The sequence below is a fragment of the Phoxinus phoxinus genome (genome assembly GCF_949152265.1).
Source record: "Phoxinus phoxinus genome assembly, chromosome: 23".
Classification (NCBI taxonomy): Eukaryota; Metazoa; Chordata; class Actinopteri; order Cypriniformes; family Leuciscidae; genus Phoxinus; species Phoxinus phoxinus.
Genome location: NC_136898.1, coordinates 18,601,673 through 18,623,766, shown reverse-complemented (window position 1 = coordinate 18,623,766; position 22,094 = coordinate 18,601,673). Strand labels below are relative to the sequence as shown.

The 22,094-nt window shown below is 39.9% G+C and overlaps 1 protein-coding gene across 3 annotated transcripts in view; it reads right to left on the bottom strand.

Annotated features, from left to right (window-relative positions):
• gnaz (guanine nucleotide binding protein (G protein), alpha z polypeptide) overlaps positions 1 to 22,094 on the bottom strand; it is a 71,191-nt gene that overhangs the window by 19,876 nt on the left and 29,221 nt on the right. The gene's annotated exons all lie outside the window — the stretch shown is intronic.

The window sequence follows — 22,094 nt, the reverse complement described above, 5'->3', positions numbered from 1 at the left end:
GAAGCAAAAGGTACCGCCCATTTTACTCTCCCTTTTCCCAAGCCTCAACCACTGAGCTAACTGATAGCAGGTGGACTGCTTGTTTACTGTCATGGTGGAAAATAACTGGCTCAGACCAACAGGTGCTTTACTCCAACTCATTCCAATGTACTAAATGCAACAAACCCCTTTAGAAAACGGTTTATAAATGTACAGCAGGGCTCAACAATAAAAGTATTTTCGGCTGGCCTAGTTGGGTCAGTATTTTTACTTGCACATTTTTACATTCACTGGCCCCACCATTTAACATTTGTTTTATACTTTTTTATTTCACCAACACATTTTATATGTCTGATTTTTTATGTAATTTTTTTCATTTAACACAAATTAAAAAATAAATAATCTATTAATTATATAATGTTTAGCAACCCCATTAAAGGCATAGTTACCCTAAAAATAAAAATGAAGTCATCATTTGTTCAGCCTGGTGTTCTAATGCCGTTCTTTCCTTTTCGGACCACAAAATGAGATTTTTTTTTTTAAATGTCCCGCTCACACTTGTCCGTATAATGGGAATGAATAAAAGCAGAATTAAGCTTTTAAAAAATATGCATAAGTATCACAGAATGATCCCATGTGACACGCGTCATATATTCCAAGTGTTCTGGGGTATACAACAGGGTTTGATGGAAAAATCAACCAAAATGTAATGTATTAATTAACGAAAATCCTGATCTTTGCTGTTGGTCTTCTCTGCATGTCTGCGCGTACACTCTATTAGCGCGGTAATAGCATAGACATTCTATTGCAAGTTGTGAGAAATCAAGATTAATAAAACTACTAGAAATCTCAAAAAAGTATCTGTACTTCTTCACCGAGATAAATATCTCCGGACCGAAACTTCAGTTGTCTGATGACAGTCAGAATGACAGTTAACAGATGTGAACATGATAAGGACTAGTAGCGACGAGCACAGCAGACATATTCACCTCAGAGAAGAACGTATGGGTTGTATTTCATGTCGCGTTTTCTTGATTTCTCACAACTTGTGTGTTTATTTCTGGGCTAGTCGCCGCTAATAGAGTGTCATGAACCCACACTCGTGCACAGAAGACCAACAGCCAAGGTCAGGATTTGTATTAAATAATAAAATTTCACTTTTTATTAAACCCTATCGGATATGCCCAACACTTGGAATACGCAGCATGTCTCGCATGGGATTATTCAGTGATACTTTTACTTATTTTTTAAAGCTTGATGCTGGTCACTTTTTACTGCCATTGTATGGATGAGCGTGAACGGGACTTTTTTTTTATTATTCTCATTTTGTGGTCCAAAAAATAAATAAAGGCATATATGGCATTATAACAACACCATTGGGAGTAAATGATGACATAATTTTCATTTTAGGCTATTTTTATCTTATTTTTTAAATGGATAAAACGTAGAAATGTAATTAATGGTGATTCTTTAAAAGCTGTAAAAAATTTAAAATTATAAAGTACATCAAGTTTATTTTTAAAGATACTACATTTTAAAATTCAGTCTGTTTTCGTCAAACACTCACAGTTAACCGTACCAAAATCCCTACCAGTCTTTTTTTTTTTCTTCACTTCCTTGTATAACACCTCGTTCTTCAGTCTGACACCATTTCAATGTATCATGCCATCCATTATTAAAAGCATCCCAGCAAACAATATATGGATAAAAGGACCCTTAATATGACGTGACCCCTAAAACAATTCATAAAGAAATATGTGCTTTCAAGGGGAGTAGATGAGCTCTAAAGGTGATCTGCTAAAACAGAAGTGCCTGAGGGACAGCATAATAAATGGATGCTCTTTGTGACAGGCCGTGTGCTATTGGCGGTGTAACAAATGTGAAATCACGCCATGGCCTAGTTTCGGCTGAGAGATTACATTTCCTAGACTGATCGCACAGAGAGAGAATACATCTCCAAGATCTGTCACAGACAGAATCCTGCTCTTAGAAAGATTATTGCATAAATATGTGTGGCAAGGTTTGACAGGGAAAAGACACAGCAAAATACAACGCACACAAAGGAAGATATATGGAGGGACAGGATGTTTCAAAAATCACGTCAAACTAGTTCAAGTTCAGCTAGTTGGTCTGAGTTTACACTCCGAATACAGCTTTTTTTTTGACTGATGACATTTTTTAAAGCATTAGAGACACCAACCCTTAAGTTTTTTTATTGGAAGAACTATTATCATTATTTTAAATAAACGATTGTCTAATGTCCGTTTAACACAGAATAAGTAGCAAGTTCATAAAACATAAAATATTTGCCCTTAAAGAGTCATTTGGCCCGTCCGACCTCGGAGGACTTGAGGCCTACAGACTCATGACAAATCATAACTATTTTATGTTTTCACAAATTCATAAGAATTCATACCATCTCATTCATATGTTTTTGTATGATCTGCTAATGCCCAATTTTTTCTAAATTCTAACATTTTCATACTTATTAAATTGTACACATTTAAACAAACTCATCTAGCTAGTCCTAATTAGGGTTTTTCACACTTGAAATAGTGTACCCTGCGTCATTCTAACCCCCAGGTAAATGGCATCCTTGGTTATTTTGCTTCGTGTTTGATCATAATTTATCTGGGTTTAACATTTAATCCTGGGATTTCATAAAATGTAATTTCACACTGTACTCCTCTGTACTTTCACATTGTTTACATCCTTATTTGCATATTTGTGGTGTCAGTGTTACTGATTAGACGAACACCGCACGCAAGATATTTACATAAAGGCTTTAGCATTGTGCATATTCGTATTATATATAGCCGACTTTACTATCAAGTTCATACTGAATGGACATTTCGGACTATAAAGGTATGAATGAAAGGTCTCTTCTTCACTCCAATTGTTACGTTTTCTGTCAACGTTTTTTTTTCTCTGAAGTTGCCTTTTATATACAATGCGCAGTGTTTCCGTGACTGTCTAAAGCAGGTGAATATGAGGCACGTGATTGGTTGTCGATTGCTAAGCATCTAGATGTAACATTCTAACACCCCATCGTTTCATACAAGTTTGGTACCGCATTACAGGGTTAACAGCGCAAAAGCTCCGAAGCAGAGTTTCATAGCCCCTGGATTAAAAGCGATTCTCATTCATTTCTATGGTATCCTATCCACAAACAGTGATTGACTGTCGCACAGCTCTGAAAGAAGTTTCAGTGACGTCAAGGCTCTAATGTGATAGATTATCAAGACACAAGTGATCCAAGATGACATTACGCTTTCTCCAATAGAGCCGTGGACCCTGCTATCTCCCATTAAGAAACCAGCTCATGCAGTATTTTAAGATATTGGTAACACTTTACAATAAGGTTAATTTATTAAACATTATTTAATGCATTAACTAACATGAACAATACATTTGTTACAGTATTTATGAATCTTTGTTAATGTTAGTTAATATGAATAAAGCTGTTCATTGTGTGTTCATGTTAGTTCACAGTGCATTAACTCATGTTAACAAGATTTTAATAAAGTATTAGTAAATGTCGAAATTAACATTAACAAAGATGAATAAATGCTGTATAAGTGCAGTTCATTATTAGTTAACGTTAACTAATGTAGTTAACTAATGTTAACTAATGAACCTTATTGTAAAGTGTTACCAAGATATTTGAAAAAGGGGCCCTATTTTGTACCATTTGTGGAAAGTGCCATATATATTCAAAGTATGCTTTATCATTTCTGAATTTCTTCCAATTCAGCATTACATCAGTCAAACGGTGATGCTTTTAGAGCTAATACCATTTTAGATAATTACTTGAGGCAATTGGAATATATTTATGATAGTTGATTATTCTGCAAAATGCAATGGCTGTTTGAGACGAAGGATGACAGCTGCTGGAATGGTTGAGAAATAGAATTTGCCTTGTTTCACCACTTCCGCTTTCGTATGAAGACCCTGCTTGGATGTCTAAAATAACACTGCTTGACGTAAGTATCAGTCAACACAGTAACCTAGAAACCAAAACATTATGCTTGCGATGCTTGGTTCTGTGTATCAGAAATGCATTGGCAATGTGTATCAGAAATGTGTCCTAAGGCCGCGACCGAATGTGTGAGTGAATGGAGAATGACAGAGGTCTCACGGTTAAGTCAGACTAATGTTTTCTCATGAGCACTGAGGTAATCTGACCCCACTGGCTCCCTTTCGCCTCCAGAGATCAGCTGCTGTCAGCCCCGCATATTTCCTGATATTAATGCACTCATAATTATATAGATTATTCAAAAAGCTGCACATAGGAGGAAAGCTCAGTTTCATACTATTGTGAAATATGTTTGAGTTTTGCAGTTTTATGATATGAACAAGAGACAATAGACAACTAGTTTGAACCCCATTTTCCTATAATCTTACACTCTTATAGGGGTGTGCGATACTGACAAAAATGTTATCTCGATATTTCCTGGCATTTTGTTAATAATCATAGTTAGACAATGTTTATTTAGTGTGTTATTGTGCTGGTACCTTGGCAAGTTTAGGACAGCAGACTCTTAAAACTTTTGATATTCTTCATATTGTGTGCAGTAGTTTGTTAACAGCAGTGACAGAAATTAACCTTTTTTTTTTAACGACAGAAGAGACAGAAGACAGAAGATTAAAAAATTTAAATAGATTTTTAGCTTTTATGGTAACTTTTTTCTAAACTAATTGAATGTGTGTCATCTCATATGTCAAACTCTTATATTGAATCAATAACTTCAATTAGGATAATAAGACACTACCAGGTGGTTACCAATAAAATTAACTCAGTATCAACAAAGTGCCTTTGTAATGCATAGGTGGTGGCACAGAAGAGGCAAGTCACTGTTAATGAGCGAGTCACTGAGTCATTCATTCAATTGAGTTGTTCAGATAGCTGATTCATTCAGGGACAAAGCATTTGACTGTGGTTGGAACATGAAGCAACTGTGGAAACGATCAAGGACAAATCATGGTGAAAAACTACAAAACTACAACTATGGTACATGAGACAGGAAGTGAAACAAAAGTCCAAAGACAAACACAGAGATCATGACAGAGCCCCCCACATAAGGAGCAGATTCCAGATACTCCAAAAACAAACAAAAGTATTGGAGGGTGATTGAGTGGAGGTGGATCAGGGGGAGGGATGGAGGGCCAGGCCCATGGAGAAGAAGCAGGACTGGAGACTTGAGGCAGATCAGGGATCCAGGGCGGAGCGAATGGAGGAGAAGACCACCACGGTGGAGTAGGAGGAACTGGTGACCACCACGGCGGAGTTCATAGGCGGCCTGTAGCTATGGTAAAGCAGACGGGAAGCTCATTTGAGATCACCTCGGGAGGAGCTTTAGTGGACGCCGTCGCCTCGGGAGGAGCTTTAGTGGACGCCGTCACCTCGGGAATAGCTTTAGCGGTCGACGTCGCCTCGGGAGGAGCTTTAGTGGACGCCGTCGCCTCTGGAGGAGCTTTAGTGGACGCCGTCGCCTCGGGAATAGCTTTAGCGGTCGACGTCGCCTCGGGAGGAGCTTTAGCAGACGCCGTCGCCTCGGGAGGAGCTTTAGTGGACGCCGTCGCCTCGGGAGGAGCTTTAGTGGACGCCGTCGCCTCGGGAGGAGCTTTAGTGGACGCTGTCGCCTCGGGAATAGCTTTAGCTGTCGACGTCGCCTCAGGAGGAGCTTTAGTGGACGCCGTCGCCTCTGGAGGAGCTTTAGCGGTCGACGTCGCCTTGGAAGGTGCTTTAGTGGACGCCGTCGCCTCGGGAGGAGCTTTAGCGGTCGACGTCACCTCGGGAGGAGCTTTAGTGGACGCCGTCGCCTCGGGAGAAGCTTTAGTGGACGCCGTTGCCTCGGGAGAAGCTTTAGTGGACGCCGTCGCCTCGGGAGGAGCTTTAGCGGTCGACGTCGCCTCGGGAGGAGCTTTAGTGGACGCCGTCGCCTCGGGAGGAGCTTTAGCGGTCGACGTCGCCTTGGAAGGTGCTTTAGTGGACGCCGTCGCCTCGGGAGAAGCTTTAGTGGACGCCGTCGCCTCGGGAGGAGCTTTAGCGGACGCCGTCGCCCTTGGGAGAAGCTTTAGTGGTCGACGTCGCCTCGGGAGGAGCTTTAGCGGTCAACGTCGCCTTGGGAGGAGCTTTAGCGGACGCCGTCGCCTCGGGAGAAGCTTTAGCGGTCGACGTCGCCTCGGGAGGAGCTTTAGCGGTCAACGTCGCCTTGGGAGGAGCTTTAGCGGACGCCGTCGCCTCGGGAGGAGCTTTAGCGGTCGACGTCGCCTTGGAAGGTGCTTTAGTGGACGCCGTCGCCTCGGGAGAAGCTTTAGTGGACGCCGTCGCCTCGGGAGGAGCTTTAGCGGACGCCGTCGCCTCGGGAGAAGCTTTAGTGGTCGACGTCGCCTTGGGAGGAGCTTTAGCGGTCAACGTCGCCTTGGGAGGAGCTTTAGCGGACGCCGTCGCCTCGGGAGAAGCTTTAGCGGTCGACGTCGCCTCGGGAGGAGCTTTAGTGGTCGACGTCGCCTCTGGAGGAGCTTTAGCGGTCGATGTCGCCTCTGGAGGAGCTTTAGCGATCGATGTCGCCTCGGGAGGAGCTTTAGCGGTCAATGTCGCCTCTGGAGGAGCTTTAGCGGTCGATGTTGCCTCGGGAGGAGCTTTAGCGGTCGATGTTGCCTCTGGAGGAGCTTTGGCGGACGCCGTCGCCTCGGGAGGAGCTTTAGCGGACGTCGTCGCCTCGTGGAGGAGCTTTAGCGGTCGATGTCGCCTCGGGAGGAGCTTTAGCGGTCAATGTCGCCTCTGGAGGAGCTTTAGCGGTCGATGTTGCCTCGGGAGGAGCTTTAGCGGTCGATGTTGCCTCTGGAGGAGCTTTGGCGGACGCCGTCGCCTCGGGAGGAGCTTTAGCGGACGTCGTCGCCTCGTGGAGGAGCTGTAGCTAGAGCTGTTTTTTTCAGTTGGGAATTGATTGAATCATAAAACGTCTAAATTTTGATTTCATATTGACTTGAGCGCTGGGGGACAAATTCGACTGGCACAGACACATACTTTGTTGATACTGACTGTTCCACTGGAGAAACTGAAAAAGTTTTGGGAAAGGAAAGTCTGAAACAAATGAATGTCTGTGTACCTGTCAGATGAACGCATTTTGAGGAACATTGAGGTCATATTGTTTATTGAGTTGGTCACGCATGTGACCCTGGCCACTACTGACTACTCCCTTTCCCCAGAACAAACCCAGCTTTGTGCAATAAAAATAGATTGTTATATAACACGCAATGGCATCTCTGTCTTATTGATGAATGCTTGTGTTATGTAAGGCTGCCTGCCAGTTGTAACTCTCTGGGATACAATCTTGGCCCAACTCATATTATAACCACTGTCCATATAAACGACCACAGCTATATATATCTGAAATAAGGGAGAGGCCCACCAACTATTTACCTAACGCTACTAACACCTATCTATGTATATTTCCCAGTGTGTTGTCACAAACAATAAAACAACCAGAATGAAATGTTTATATCTTTATATAAGTTGTTTCGGTAATGATTTGATAGATCAGAAATCATAAACAGAACAAGCATGAATACATATAAAAAAAAGGAAAAGAAAAATACTTTTGGTAAACCAGTACACTAAGTCAAAAAGAATATAGAAAATCTGCAAAGTAAATTAAAGAAAAATAAATAAGGAAATGACAATAACAATAAAGAAACTTATATATAATCAGTTCAGGGTTGGAGATTCCTTGGGAAAGAATAGATTCAATGCAATGAAAGTCAATTTTCAATGATGTTTGTGATGATGTCCCAGTACCACAATGGCTAGCAACATTGACCTTCAAAAACTCAAATAGTCCACAAAGTTACGATCCACCGTGGTTAATCATTACCCTCAGGACATTTATTAATCCATTAGGATTAAATGGATGAAAACCTTCTCTTTCTGGTAAACCTCAATATCCAAAAGGTGGGGCTTTAATGAATCGTACCGATTCCTCACACCATAATATAAGGTCACCTATAAAGAGTCCATCTACAAAAAGGAACAAAAGTCTAGCATTAGCTATATAGGACCTATACATGAATAAACAAGTGCACCACATAGATTAGAAGAAACAAAACTTACAAAATTGACCTGGAAACAAAGTTTCTCAATCTGGACTCCCAAAAAGTGTTTGCTGGAGGTGCTAGGACAACACCATGCTTCCCGCTTCCAAACACAACTGACTTCCTCTACCCTACTACCAGTTTAAATCAAAGGAGTTATAGCGCACAAGCGCCCCCTAGGAGTGTGTATGAAATATCACATGGGTAACAGCTAACACTGTTACATACTCCTCCCTTCAGAAAAGAGATTTGTCATAGCCATGACAAATCTTAAGATTTTGCACGTGATAAGTGTCAGTGCTGTCTGGATCAGAAAAAGAAACAGAATAATTAACGGGCCCTAACTTCTTGTTGATTTTTGCTGGACCTTTCCATTTGGCAGACAGCTTTGCCATGAATCCCTCATCAGCTCTAGACAAAGGATGTGCCCGTACCCAAACCACATCTCCCTCTTGGAAATGCACTGGCTTACGATGTTGGTCATAGTACCGCTTCTGCTTGGCTTGGGCTCGGTTCACATTCTCCTTCACTATAGTAAGGAGTTCTTGTTGTCTGTCAAGAATGGGATATGCAGGGTCATTAGGGTCAGGCAGTTTACGTAGAGCTCTCTCCATTGGACCTTTTAATTTTCGTCCAAGCGCTACTTCAGCAGGTGTAAAACCTGTACTTTCGTGGCAGGCTGTATTAATAGCAAACCTGAATTCAGCAATCCATCTATCCCACAGCTTATGGTGGTCTCCAACGTAAGATGCAATCATGGTCTTCAAATTTCGATTGACTCTCTCCGTCAGATTAGTTTGGGGATGGTAGGCTGTGGTCAGTTTTTGAATGACTCCCCACTGCTTGCACACCAGGCCAAGAAGATGAGAGGTGAATTGTGCACCACGATCTGAGACCAGGTAGGCTGGTGTTCCCCATCTGGTAAATATCTCCTCTACCAGCACTCTGGCTATCTGAGGAGTTTTAGCAGACCTCAGAGGAAACATCTCCACCCACTTAGAACAATAATCCACGATAACAAGTAGATATTCATTTTGCTTGGCACTTTTTGGAAAAGGTCCCATGAGATCAATGCCCATCATGTAACCAGGTTCAACAATGGGTATAGACTGTAAATGACCAGATAATTTTGACAGGGATGGTTTGTATTTTTGACAAACTTGGCATTCTTTGCAATGTTTCCAAACATCAGCTCTGATAGTTGGCCAATATACAGTTTCCAGCAGTCTGAGCAAGGTCTTAAGTTTACCCAAATGTCCACTGAGAGGATTGTCATGAGCATAATGAAGAAAAGCTTGACGATGCATGGAAGGAATGACAAGTTGAAGTTTTTGACCTTTACGGCCATCTGGAACATTACGGAATAGAAATCCATTTTCTGTTACATAATGAACTCGGGAGGTGTCTTGCGTGGTCTGAGATGATACTTTGGAAACCATTTCTTGTATTTCTGGGTCATTGTTCTGAGCGATGGCTATCTCTGATAAATCGACTGGCATACTGACTGGTGGTGAGATAGAATTAGAGGCTTGAGCTACAGCAATGATGTTAGGTGAAATGGTGAGACTTGGAGCTCTGGATAATGCATCAGGTACCACATTACACTGCCCTTTTCTGTACTTAACAGTGAAGTGAAATCCTTGTAGTCTTATGGTCCATCTGATGAGACGTGATGATGGTTTGGGGTGTTGAAATGCCCATGTTAATGCAGCATGATCAGTTAATACTTCAAATAGTCTCCCTTCGAGGTATGGCCTCCATTTCTCCACTGCCCACACCACTGCTAGGCACTCTTTCTCAGATACAGAGTATGACCTTTCTGCCCCTCTCAGTAGTCTGGATGCATAAGCAATAACGTGTTCCTTCCCTGCACATTCTTGTGTAAGAACGGCTCCCAAACCAAATTCACTGGCGTCCGTTTGAACTCGGAATGGTTGAGTGAAGTCAGGAGAGGTTAGAACGGGAGCTTGCATTAAGTCTTGCTTGATAAGATCGAATGCCTGTTGGCACTGATCTGTCCAAATCCAGGTAGAGTTTTTCTGTTTCAAAGCATGAAGTGGAGCAGCCTTCTCTGAGAAACTGGGAATAAACCGATGGTACCAACCGGCCATACCCAAAAACCGTTGAACGTCTTTGAGAGACTGTGGGATGGGAAATGCACTAACTGCTGACACCTTTGTGGGATCGGTTTTGATTCCTTCTCTTGAAACAACATGGCCCAGGAAAGTAAGAGATTTTTGAATGAAATTGCACTTTTTGAGGTTGAGAGTGAGACCTGCTTTGTGGAAACAATTGAAAACTTGTTGGAGATGTTGGAGATGGTCTTGCTTATTTTTGGAATACACCACAACATCATCAATGTAAACCATACAACATTTACCTTTCAACTCCCGCAATATATGTTCCATGAGTCTCTGGAAAGATGCTGCTGCATTTTTCAGTCCAAAAGGAAGACGTAGAAATTCATATAACCCTGAGGAGGTGATAAAGGCTGTTTTTTGAATGCTATCTGACTCCATTTCCAGTTGCCAATAACCACTCTTTAAGTCCAGTGTAGAGAATACAGTTGCCCCATGTAGTGACTCTAAGATGTCCTGTATTTGTGGCATTGGATATGCATCAAGATGAGTTTTGGCATTTATCCCACGGTAATCAACACAGAGTCTTGATCCTCCATCTTTTTTCTGTACCACCACCACTGGCGATGCCCATGGAGAGCAAGATGGTCGAATGATATTCTTATCAAGCAGCTCCTTGATTTGACCTTCAACAAAACTCTGTTTTTCGATAGAAACCTTGTATGGTCTTTTTCTAACAGGTAGTTCATCTGTGGTGATGATGCGGTGCTTTATCAAGTTGGTATATCCAATTTCCTGGTTGAAAACAGTGGGCCAGCTTAACATCAGATTTTCCAGCTCTTGCTGCGTCTGCATGTCGGTGTCTGCTTTTTCCGATAGTTGGTGTATAGAATGGAGTGTTTCATCACTGCAAGGCTGTAAAGGAATGGCAAGGTAAAAGTTAATGGTAGGATGAATGTCCTGATTAAGGAATGGAAAGAAGACTGGTGTTTCAGCGGCTTCTATTGGAAAGAAACCATACTGAGCATTATTGAAGTCCAAGACCATTCTTGATTTCAACAGAAAATCCATGCCCAGTATGATAGGTACCGTTAAGTCAGTGTCATTCATTATATACAGGGTAAGCTCTACTAGACGACCCTGTACTTTACTCTTCCACGCCACCTTTCCAACAGCGGTTTGGCGTTGTCCGTTGGCTAAAAGAAAAGTTTGTCCTCCACCAGGTAGGTATACCTCTTGTCGGCTTAACTGTTTCCAACATGACTTTTGGATTAGTGACAAAGTACTGCCAGTGTCCACCATAGCAGTTACATGGGTGTCTTGTAGGGTTATAGGAATGATAAGATTTCTGAGGTCGTGTTGCATAGAATTTTGGCAAGTCTGGACAACTCTAGTATTGGCTGCTGCTGGTTTGCGGTGTGAATCGTGATCTGAAGGATTTCTCTTCTTTTGCTCATCCCCATTAACTTGACTCCAGTATTTCTTGGATTCAAAAAAATCTCGTTCTATCTGTGTACCTACTTTTACAAGTTCTCCTACATCTTTTATATTGCCACGTAGCAAGCTAGCAAGTCGAGGATTACAGTTACGTAAAATAGCTTGCACCACCTCTCTTTCTAACATGTCCTTCTTCCATCTCAAACAAAGGGCCCGATAGTGAAAAGCAAAGTCTCTGAAACTTTCTCTTACACCTTGTCTCCTCTCCATCAGCTTCCTTACTGCCAACTCTTCATAATCCTCACTGAGAAAAGATTGCAGAAACAATTTTTTAAATTGTTTCCAATCACGGACATTCCCTTTCTCCGCCATCCACCAATCTTTTGCAGTACTTTTAAGTACAGCAGTTAAAGAAGCCAAAATTTCACTGTTCTTCAAAGGTCGTACAGCGAAATACTCCTCACATCGTTCAATGAAGGAGATAGGATCTTCGTCCGGGCTATTGCTGAAACTAGGGAACTCAAGTTTGACTGGTGGGTTGTACTGATTCGAACTGTCCATGACGGGTTGAGTATTTGGCTGAAGACTGTAGGTTTGATCTCTCAGTGATCTGTAAACAGTACTGGTATTCATGGGCTGAATTGGGGTGGATATAAAAGGCTGGAAAGATTGTAATCTCTGATCCAATTGTTGGTCTCTTCTCTTCAAACAGTCTAGCACTGACTGTCCAAGATCTTGAATGCTCAGTTCTAGATGTTTTCTCACTCTGCTACACTCACGGTCTATTTGGTATAGCAATTTATCTTCTGTAGCTTTGCGTTGTGATTCAACATCAATGAAGGAAACTTGTTCACTCACCCGTTGATTGATATCGGTAATCTGCTCCTCAAGTTTGGTGAAACGTTCTGAGAGATGTTCTAACATACCTGAAACAGCAGTGGAAGGGTGGTGTGTCGGTTCATCGTAAATTTCAGGTGGTGGTGGAGGTAGAAATTGGACTTCCTTTGGACGGTCGTCCATGAGCACTTCTTCCTCTGAATCAAGGTACAGGTCACTGAACGTGTTAATCAGCTCTCGTAGTGGTTCTCTGTGGGTACTAAATGGTGCAGATGAGAAATCTGGATCGGGTACAGGCTCATCCTCATCCAAACCTTCCTGACTAGCCATTTTATTTATTTTTTATTTTTAACGGTTTTAGAGTTTGTTTTGTGACAAACACTGGGAAATTTTCACCAACGTATATGAAGTCTGTGGGTCCCTGTTCGGGCGCCAATTATATAACCACTGTCCATATAAACGACCACAGCTATATATATCTGAAATAAGGGAGAGGCCCACCAACTATTTACCTAACGCTACTAACACCTATCTATGTATATTTCCCAGTGTGTTGTCACAAACAATAAAACAACCAGAATGAAATGTTTATATCTTTATATAAGTTGTTTCGGTAATGATTTGATAGATCAGAAATCATAAACAGAACAAGCATGAATACATATAAAAAAAAGGAAAAGAAAAATACTTTTGGTAAACCAGTACACTAAGTCAAAAAGAATATAGAAAATCTGCAAAGTAAATTAAAGAAAAATAAATAAGGAAATGACAATAACAATAAAGAAACTTATATATAATCAGTTCAGGGTTGGAGATTCCTTGGGAAAGAATAGATTCAATGCAATGAAAGTCAATTTTCAATGATGTTTGTGATGATGTCCCAGTACCACAATGGCTAGCAACATTGACCTTCAAAAACTCAAATAGTCCACAAAGTTACGATCCACCGTGGTTAATCATTACCCTCAGGACATTTATTAATCCATTAGGATTAAATGGATGAAAACCTTCTCTTTCTGGTAAACCTCAATATCCAAAAGGTGGGGCTTTAATGAATCGTACCGATTCCTCACACCATAATATAAGGTCACCTATAAAGAGTCCATCTACAAAAAGGAACAAAAGTCTAGCATTAGCTATATAGGACCTATACATGAATAAACAAGTGCACCACATAGATTAGAAGAAACAAAACTTACAAAATTGACCTGGAAACAAAGTTTCTCAATCTGGACTCCCAAAAAGTGTTTGCTGGAGGTGCTAGGACAACACCATGCTTCCCGCTTCCAAACACAACTGACTTCCTCTACCCTACTACCAGTTTAAATCAAAGGAGTTATAGCGCACAAGCGCCCCCTAGGAGTGTGTATGAAATATCACATGGGTAACAGCTAACACTGTTACAATATATGTCTGACAAATATCACATACATTTCACAGAGCAGGAAACCTGTGTCAAATTAAGTGAAGCATACTATGGTTATTGTATGATGATGCACAGATTTGAAAGAACTTCTTGGGATCTTTATGTTTTTGCTCAATTCAAAGTCAAGTAACATCTATATAGCCCTTCAGACAATACAGATAGTTTCAAAGAAGTTTCACATAAATAAACAGGAAAAACGGTTAATTATGTAAAGTATAAATTATAAAACAAATTCAATTTCAGTTTTAAGTAGCTCAACAGAAGATAATACATGCACTAGAGAAAGATTTAATGACTTGCAAATGCTTCTGAGATTGTATTTTTAATGCCAATTTATTGTGTGCTGTATTGTTTTATTGGTATATGTGTGTTTGAATAATTGGGCCGCCTATCTTGGCCAGGACACTCCTGTAAAAGAGATTTTAATCTCAGTGAGGTTCTCTCCTGGTTAAGTAAAAGTATGATGATAATAGTGTATTTTTAGTTCAATGTTGTTTAAATTCCGTTCAATAACGGCGTTGATGTTGCAAAGTTAATCAATTATGAACTGAGTACAATTCAGCAGCTGTTTTCCTTTTGGTGAATCAAATCAATTGGCAAATATCAATTTATGCATTGTTTTATGCAGAGTAAACTATTTTTTTTCTAATTGAATATCCTATTTCACTCAGAAATATGTCACATTATGGAAGTAAAATGGGTTACAATTGGAAATACAGTAGACTCTGTTACAGTACAATACATGCATTTGTTAGGTAAAAGTGTAAGTATAACTCATGTCTAACAATTTATAATTGTTGCACTGATTTGATTTTAATTAATTGTGATTTAAAAAAAAAAAAAATCATGTCTACATAAAATTATTTTTAATTCTCCATATATTTCGCAATGTGAAAAAAATCTCATTACTGTTGTTTATAAATGTATCCTAATCGATATAAATCTATTTTGTTTATTTTCTTTGCATTACATTCATGCATTTAGCAGATGCTTCTATCCAAAGCGACTAACATTGCATTCCAAGTACACATAACAGTTCTTGCTTTCCCTGGGAATCAAACCCATGACCTTGGCATTACTAGTGTCAGGCTCTAATGACTAAGACATTATGATGAAAAATTAGATTTTTTTCACTTTAAGATGCAAATTTTAAAGGATAAGTGAAAAAAAATGGGGTCAAATATAATCTACAAAAATACACCCAACCAAATATGCAGTATTTGTTCACACAAACAATTACAAACTGATGCCCTTTCCCCTCCCCTATATAAAGTAAAATGCCCCTGAGAGTTCAGCCCTGTGTTGTGGACGACTTGACGTCAGTCCCTTCCCCCCTCCACCCACCCTCCGTCCCTTTGGTATTCTGGCACACTATTGAGGGAGGTTTGCTGTCTATATATCACACCGCTGTCTTTCCTCCACAATGACTCATGCCCCAGTTACAGACAATAACTGATTAGAGTGCAGAATAATTTGAGAATAGTTATACAGAGACCATACAGTATCCCAGCTCAATGAAATAGACTCATAAATCTTAGCACATCTCATCTTTCTGCATTATTAATAAGACATCATGGAAAAGGAAATCACATTCACTTGAGAGAGCGAAGTGGCTGAGCATTCCTGAGGGAAAACGACTGCTGATATTTGTTGTGTCAAATGTACAAGTACAAAATGCTAAAGCATTAATGTCTGATATAAATTCTACAGCTATTAATCCACTCGATGCTAAGCTACTTCTCAAATCGTGCATCCAGATAGGTGTATTTTTGACTATTGAGCTACAACAGGAAGAGTCCTGGGTTACTGTGTCAGTGGGCAGTTGAGACCACACACCAACCAGAACAGATGCAGCCTTTGATCACATTGACAACAGTGAACAATCATACAATTCACCGAACGATGTTAAAATCAGATACCATTTCCCTTAATTTGTCCTCTTGGTTTCAACCATCCGTCACAAGAACAATCATTGTTTCAGGAGATGTGTATCAGAGGGGAATTTGTGATGCCTCACAACCGCTGTTGCAATCGTTTTTAAGTGCCGTTGGGGAGAATTTCCTGTTGTGATGTTCATTTTTTGTTTCTCATCTTTGGATTGAAGACACAGGGTTTCAATTTGGCCAGCGGAGAACTCTTGAGTTGCATCATGTGACGTCACGGCGTTTGATGGAACACGCATGACTCAAATCAGCCATTTAATTGTTCTTGAGAATTCCAGCGCAGTCCACTTTACAAGTGAGTGCAGATAAGTAGCTTTTATAGAAAAATCACATGTACAATGTTTTTCAGTTGAATTGTTTCTCTAATGGAGTGATGGAAATAAAGTGAAGAGGATATAGGCCACAAACTTACTCATAACTAGGGCTGTATTTGAATTGTGATCATGATTTGCTTCTCTCGATTAATTAAGCATGTCAATATTGGCCCACTGGTTATTGAGCGCTCTAGTTTTGTGGGCCAACCCTGGACGTTCCATCACCCTGCATGGTTCTCTCGACAAAAACCCAATATTATTTTTCCATTAGCTTTTGGATTGTTGCAGACAACAATCTCTGTGACCAACAAAAGTTTATGATACTTACACTTTTTTTATCATGATAATCGTCTCAAATAAACACAACTTTTATGAATTTTGAAGTGTAAATACAATCACCAGAAGTCTAAAGCTAAACATTGTCTATAAACGAACTACACCACAGTCGCACGACATCAACATCACTATGGGGTTAGAATTGTTGCTTTATTTCAAATAAATAGATTGAGATTCACAAACAAATGTAAAGAGATTCACACAAATTTATCAAATTCACAAATAAATAGATTAAGATCCACAAATAAATGTAAAGAGTTTCACAAAAATGTATAAAACTCAAATAATAAAATGAGATTTGCAAATAAAATAAAAAATATTTACAAATGTGTTTTATGTCACAAACACAACTCTGCCTGGCATTTATTTGTGAACCGCGTTCTGTGCATTTGTAAATCGCTGCACACATTTGTAGATTTTGAAACACAGACAAAACTCCACCCACCGTTTACTCAAGCCAATCAGATAACGGCCACAATGAGCTGACCAATCATAGCACGTTCTCGCTACAACCAATCACGGTAGGGCTTTACACTCGGGCGGTCTTGCCCTGAAATAACTTTGCTCGTTCATCTGCATTGGCTCAAATAGGAAGTGTAAGGCTAAGGCCCATAAAATTGCTATACAGTAAAATATTGTATTGTTGTTAGACCATTAGAAATGTGTCTCCCGCACATCCAAAAACTTTAGGCAGGTGCACAATCAGATAAAGCACTTCACTAAACAAAAATCGGCACACTGCCACTACTGCTCCCAAAAACTGACTTATTCAAATTTGCAACGTTGGGCATTCGGGTTGAAACGTTGCAGTTTAATAAATTGATTTTTGGGAGCAGTATTGGCAGTGTGCTGATTTTTGTTTATTCTTTATACATTTTCTGCTCAGTGTTTTACTTAATCTTTCTAGCCTGGCAACCATGCACACATGATCTCTCTGCTGACGGTCTGAAAACACCAACAAACATGTACAGTATGAACAATCTCCATTGTTATATTCTGTTCATACAGCCAGTATGTGTTCCTTCACGAGGCCGATTGTGCTGTTTGCTGTGACTAAATCTGTGATCAAACCTTCTTACTGACAAATCCAAACATGAATCTTGACTATATTGCTTACGATTGTAGTAAGTTGCTGCAAAGTTTTTTTTTTGTTTTAATAGAAAAACATGTCCAAAATTATAAAGGCTGAAATACACTACATGACTTTTGTTCAGATTATTGCATTGATTTGCCGTCTGGACAAGTCGACTCTAGTTGCCATAAGAAAGAGCCAGCCTGAAGATTTTGAGTAGTCAAAGTTGACCGATTTTGCAGAAAATCAGAAAGTGTATGATGGGCGCAGACACTGTTTTTTTTAGCTTCAGACTAAATTGTTTTAATTTGTAACGCATATCTTAAAGGATTAGTTTGCCCAAAAATGTAAATGATCCCATTATTTACTCATCCTCAAGCCATCTTTGGTGTATATGACTTTCTTCTTTCATCCAAACACAATCGGAGTTGTATTAAAAAATATCTCTGGCTCTTCCAAACTTTATGATGTGAATGGGAGTGAATGGTAGCCTGGCTCCGCCCTCCTACGTACTTCCGCTCAATTTTCATTTTCCTTCAGTACTAGGTATGGGATTGTGGTGTATTCTTTGGTTTTCTGAAATCAAAAATTCACCGGTCCAATCAGCGAACAGAGGGAGTGGCTGAGAACGATGACGTTGATGTCGTGCGTTAGTTTGAGTTGTAGTTTAATAATGGCAGCGGAGAAAGATGCGAGCGATCACTGATCACTACACAGCATTTGCGGCAGATCCGAACCGAGCGCAGCGGCATATTGTTAATGATTAGACCCAGCTTCGACAGTTGACTGAATACATTATCACTGTCCTTAGTGTCAAATATACATTTAGAATTTGTAATTGTTCCGTGAATTCCTAAATTCGAAGAACAAAACCGGAAGCTCTCGTTGACCGACATCTTATTCTAAACACAATCCTCTGATCATTCGGATACGTGTTTACGGCCGATTCAGGCGCATGACATACGTCATGACCAAACGTTAGCGATTGGTTATGGCAGATCCAGAGTGACTCGGGGCAGATCCAATAGTTTGAAACTTAGTACCCGCCTACAAGGAAGTTAACGCTTTTCAATGGAGAGAGGCCAGACTCTCTGTACAAATGAAATGAACTAGAGTCTGGTAGAACCAGGTTATTGAATGGTACCCTAGACATTGAAGCCCCAAAAAGTGCATCCATTCATCATAAAAGTAATCCATATGGCTCCAGGGGGTTAATAAAGGCCTTCTGAAGCGAAGCGATGTGTTGTTGTAAGGAAAATTATCCATACTTATAACTTTATAAACTATAATCACTGGCTTCCGGTAATGGCCGTAGGGCCAGAAAGTGACATCTGACCCGAAATGACATTCCTCTGACCTTTTCTTTTTTGTAATGTCTCTCAGTCATCTCTCTTTCTACAGTCTTTCTTCAAATCTCCCTCTTGCTCACTCTCTCTCCTCCCCCATCATGGAGCTCCCTACTGCTGATTGGCTACAAGTATGTAATGCTGCTCAGTTCAATCCACTTTCAACAGCATTTCTCAGAAATTGCTTCTACAGAGCCCCTTGTGGCAAATGTTAGCAAAAAATTACCCCTCCAGATAGTTTTGCCATTTGCCTTAGACTAGTTAGTTTTATTAATATGCATCCTGTAGCTTTCCTGTAGCTCAAGCAGTAGCGTTGACGCTTATGTAAATGTGTTTGGATAAAAGTGTCAGCCAAATGCATAAAGGCAAATGCAAATATAAATGCAAATCACAGGATGCCTACAGACCAACTAGCTTATCGATTAGATTAAAACATTATTACAATCCCATTATTTCAAAACACAGCTAGCATCTAAAACTGGATTTTCCAGCAGTGATATCATAGAATATAGTAAGATTGCAAGCAATCTGCTATTAGTTAGCATACTGCCATAATTACTTAGGGCATGTTTACATGGCAATGATGTACTAAAAAAGGAAATGATTTTCCTTTGTGTTGTTCGCGTACAGAAGACAACTTTGTCAAAAGGATCCTCATGCCAGGCCAGTAGTTGGCGATGTCACTTTTAAAGAAACACTACGGACCTGTAGACTGAACATGTAATACGCATGAACATGACGGTACCGTTTTCACAAATCCGCGCTTTTGTGGTTTACACTGAAATGATAACGGTCAAATGATGGCGTTTTCAGGCCCCCAAATGCCGTTGTAGTGTAAATGAATGGCCAAAATGCATACAAAGTTTTCCGTTTTGTAAGCGGCCCCTTAGTTAGAAAGCTAATGGAAGTTCTCCTCAATGTAACTAAATCAAGTAGACCACTAATTCATACAAGAAACTTCAAGTAATATTGTAATGAAAACTGACAGAAAATTATGTTTTTCAAAGTGGCAGTGCAAACAATAATTTCAATGTCAGGGATGGCTTATTATGTACAAACGGATGTCACAAATATGAACTTAAAAACACAGAAAGTACACTAAACCCATGAAGAGCGCTAACGGCTCAGAACCAGCACACACACCCAGCATGACTTGTCAGCTTTTAAAGATTGCCACAGTTGTAACAACAATTACAGCTAATGATTCTGATGCAACACATTCGACACTGCGCTAGTGCCAGAGCCACAAAGCAATAAAAAGACTGCATTCTTTAATGATTAATACATAAAACATCAAATCAATCAAATAAAGAACTAGGCATGAGCTAATGCACATGTGGAACTCTGTCACTTTAGCATGTGGTTAACACTGACTGATTAACACCGTCATGGTCATTAAATCACCATGTATTGTTACACCCACTCGGACCCAACTGACCTAATCACTATTCTAGTCTGATACCACGGACATTTTCACCAAGGGGGCAAGTGAGGCACGGCCTCCAAAAAAAAGTCACGTCAAAGGAGGCGTGTTGCTGTGATTGGCTAATTACCGCATATCATGCTTGAAACTTGGTCCGCTGATTGGCCTGATGTGACAAGTCATCTAATTTTTAATTAAAGCTGCTCATAAACATGAATTTATACTGGACTAAATAAAAACTAAGTGCAGAAAGGGAAATCTACCTGCTAATTTCCTAAATACGAATGATTAAAATACTCACAATTTTCCTGGAAAGTTATCAGGTAGCTCTTCTGGTGACTTTGACTTTGACGTCAGCTTCACATACTGTATGCTAATCATTTCTGGTTTGAATCCCTCTGAAAAAGCTATCAATGAACGAAAAAGGATAAACCAAACCCGGTAGATTTTGAAAAACAGAATGACAAAAACTGAAACAACATCAGATGGAAGTGAGATGTAACAGTCACTGGGTTTTTTCTGAGAATGTTTTCTGAGATTTGAGACGTAGATTGCACAAACGTTGGCTAACGTACAGCGTTCCAGCTCAGACTCAGCGTTCTCTTTATGGAGTTCTGACTCATTGGTGGTGTACAGGAACCGGCCTACGTCAGAAACAAGTTAGATGTAGGTCGCAGACTGAGAGATATCCACCATGCTGCATTATGCAAGACATCCGATGTGGCCCAAATAGGATCATTATAATATTTTGGAGTAATATTCATCCAAAAATCATTTACTCACCCTAATGTTATGGTTCACTAAAAGGAGATGTTAGGCAGGATGTCTTGTCCATATAATGACAGTGAATGGTGACCAGGGGCTGTCCATGTTTTAAAAAATACCCAAAAAAAGCATCATTAGTCCAGCCCAAATTACTCTATTCAAAATCTTCTGAAGCCATACAATAGATTTGTGTGAGGAAAGACAGGAGTACTCAAAATAATCTTCTCTGACAGGTCTCAAATCAACAATTTTTTGTCATGAAATAAATTGGGCCCATAAATTAAGATTTCAATCCCACGACTTATTCATTTGTGGCCACGTTTTATTAATTTGTTCCCTTGTTGTATTTAAATCATGTCCACGACTTATTAAACTGATCCCTCGTTTAAGATAAATCATGGTCACCATGTAGGCTACTTATTCATTCCTTCATTTAAATTCTAATTGAATTAATAAATCAGATGAACAAATTCCTAACCTTCATGTCATGTACAGGACTCCATAAAACAAATGTCATTATTCCATTATTGATGTCAAACTTGGCATGATACATCTTGATGCAACAAAATATGTGAACATTGAGATTTGAGAGCTGCAACAGACAAGATTATCAGTGAATAATGACTTTTATCATGTTTTTTGTCTCTTTTTTTGTGAGACAGTCTTTGGTCACCATTCACATCGTTGTATGGAAAAGAGCAACGTGAACACTCTGCTAAATTTCTCCTTTTGTGCTCCATGAAGACCAACTACAACAAAAATATACAGGTTTGGAATGGCATGAGGGTGAGTAAATGATAACAGAATTATTAATTATGATTTGTGTGTGAAATATTTCCTTAAGGCCATGCCTGGTGGGTTACCAGTGCAACCTATTATTACATTCCTTTATGCCCTTTTTATCACAGATTCTGCTTAATTTCCTTTCTTTTTGCTATGACAAGATACTAGGCCTTCCAGGGGACAAGTGCTTAGACTTGAGTCACGTCCAGCCCAAGTACTGGATCAAAGAGATAGAGGCCCTTTACTGTAAGTAATAGT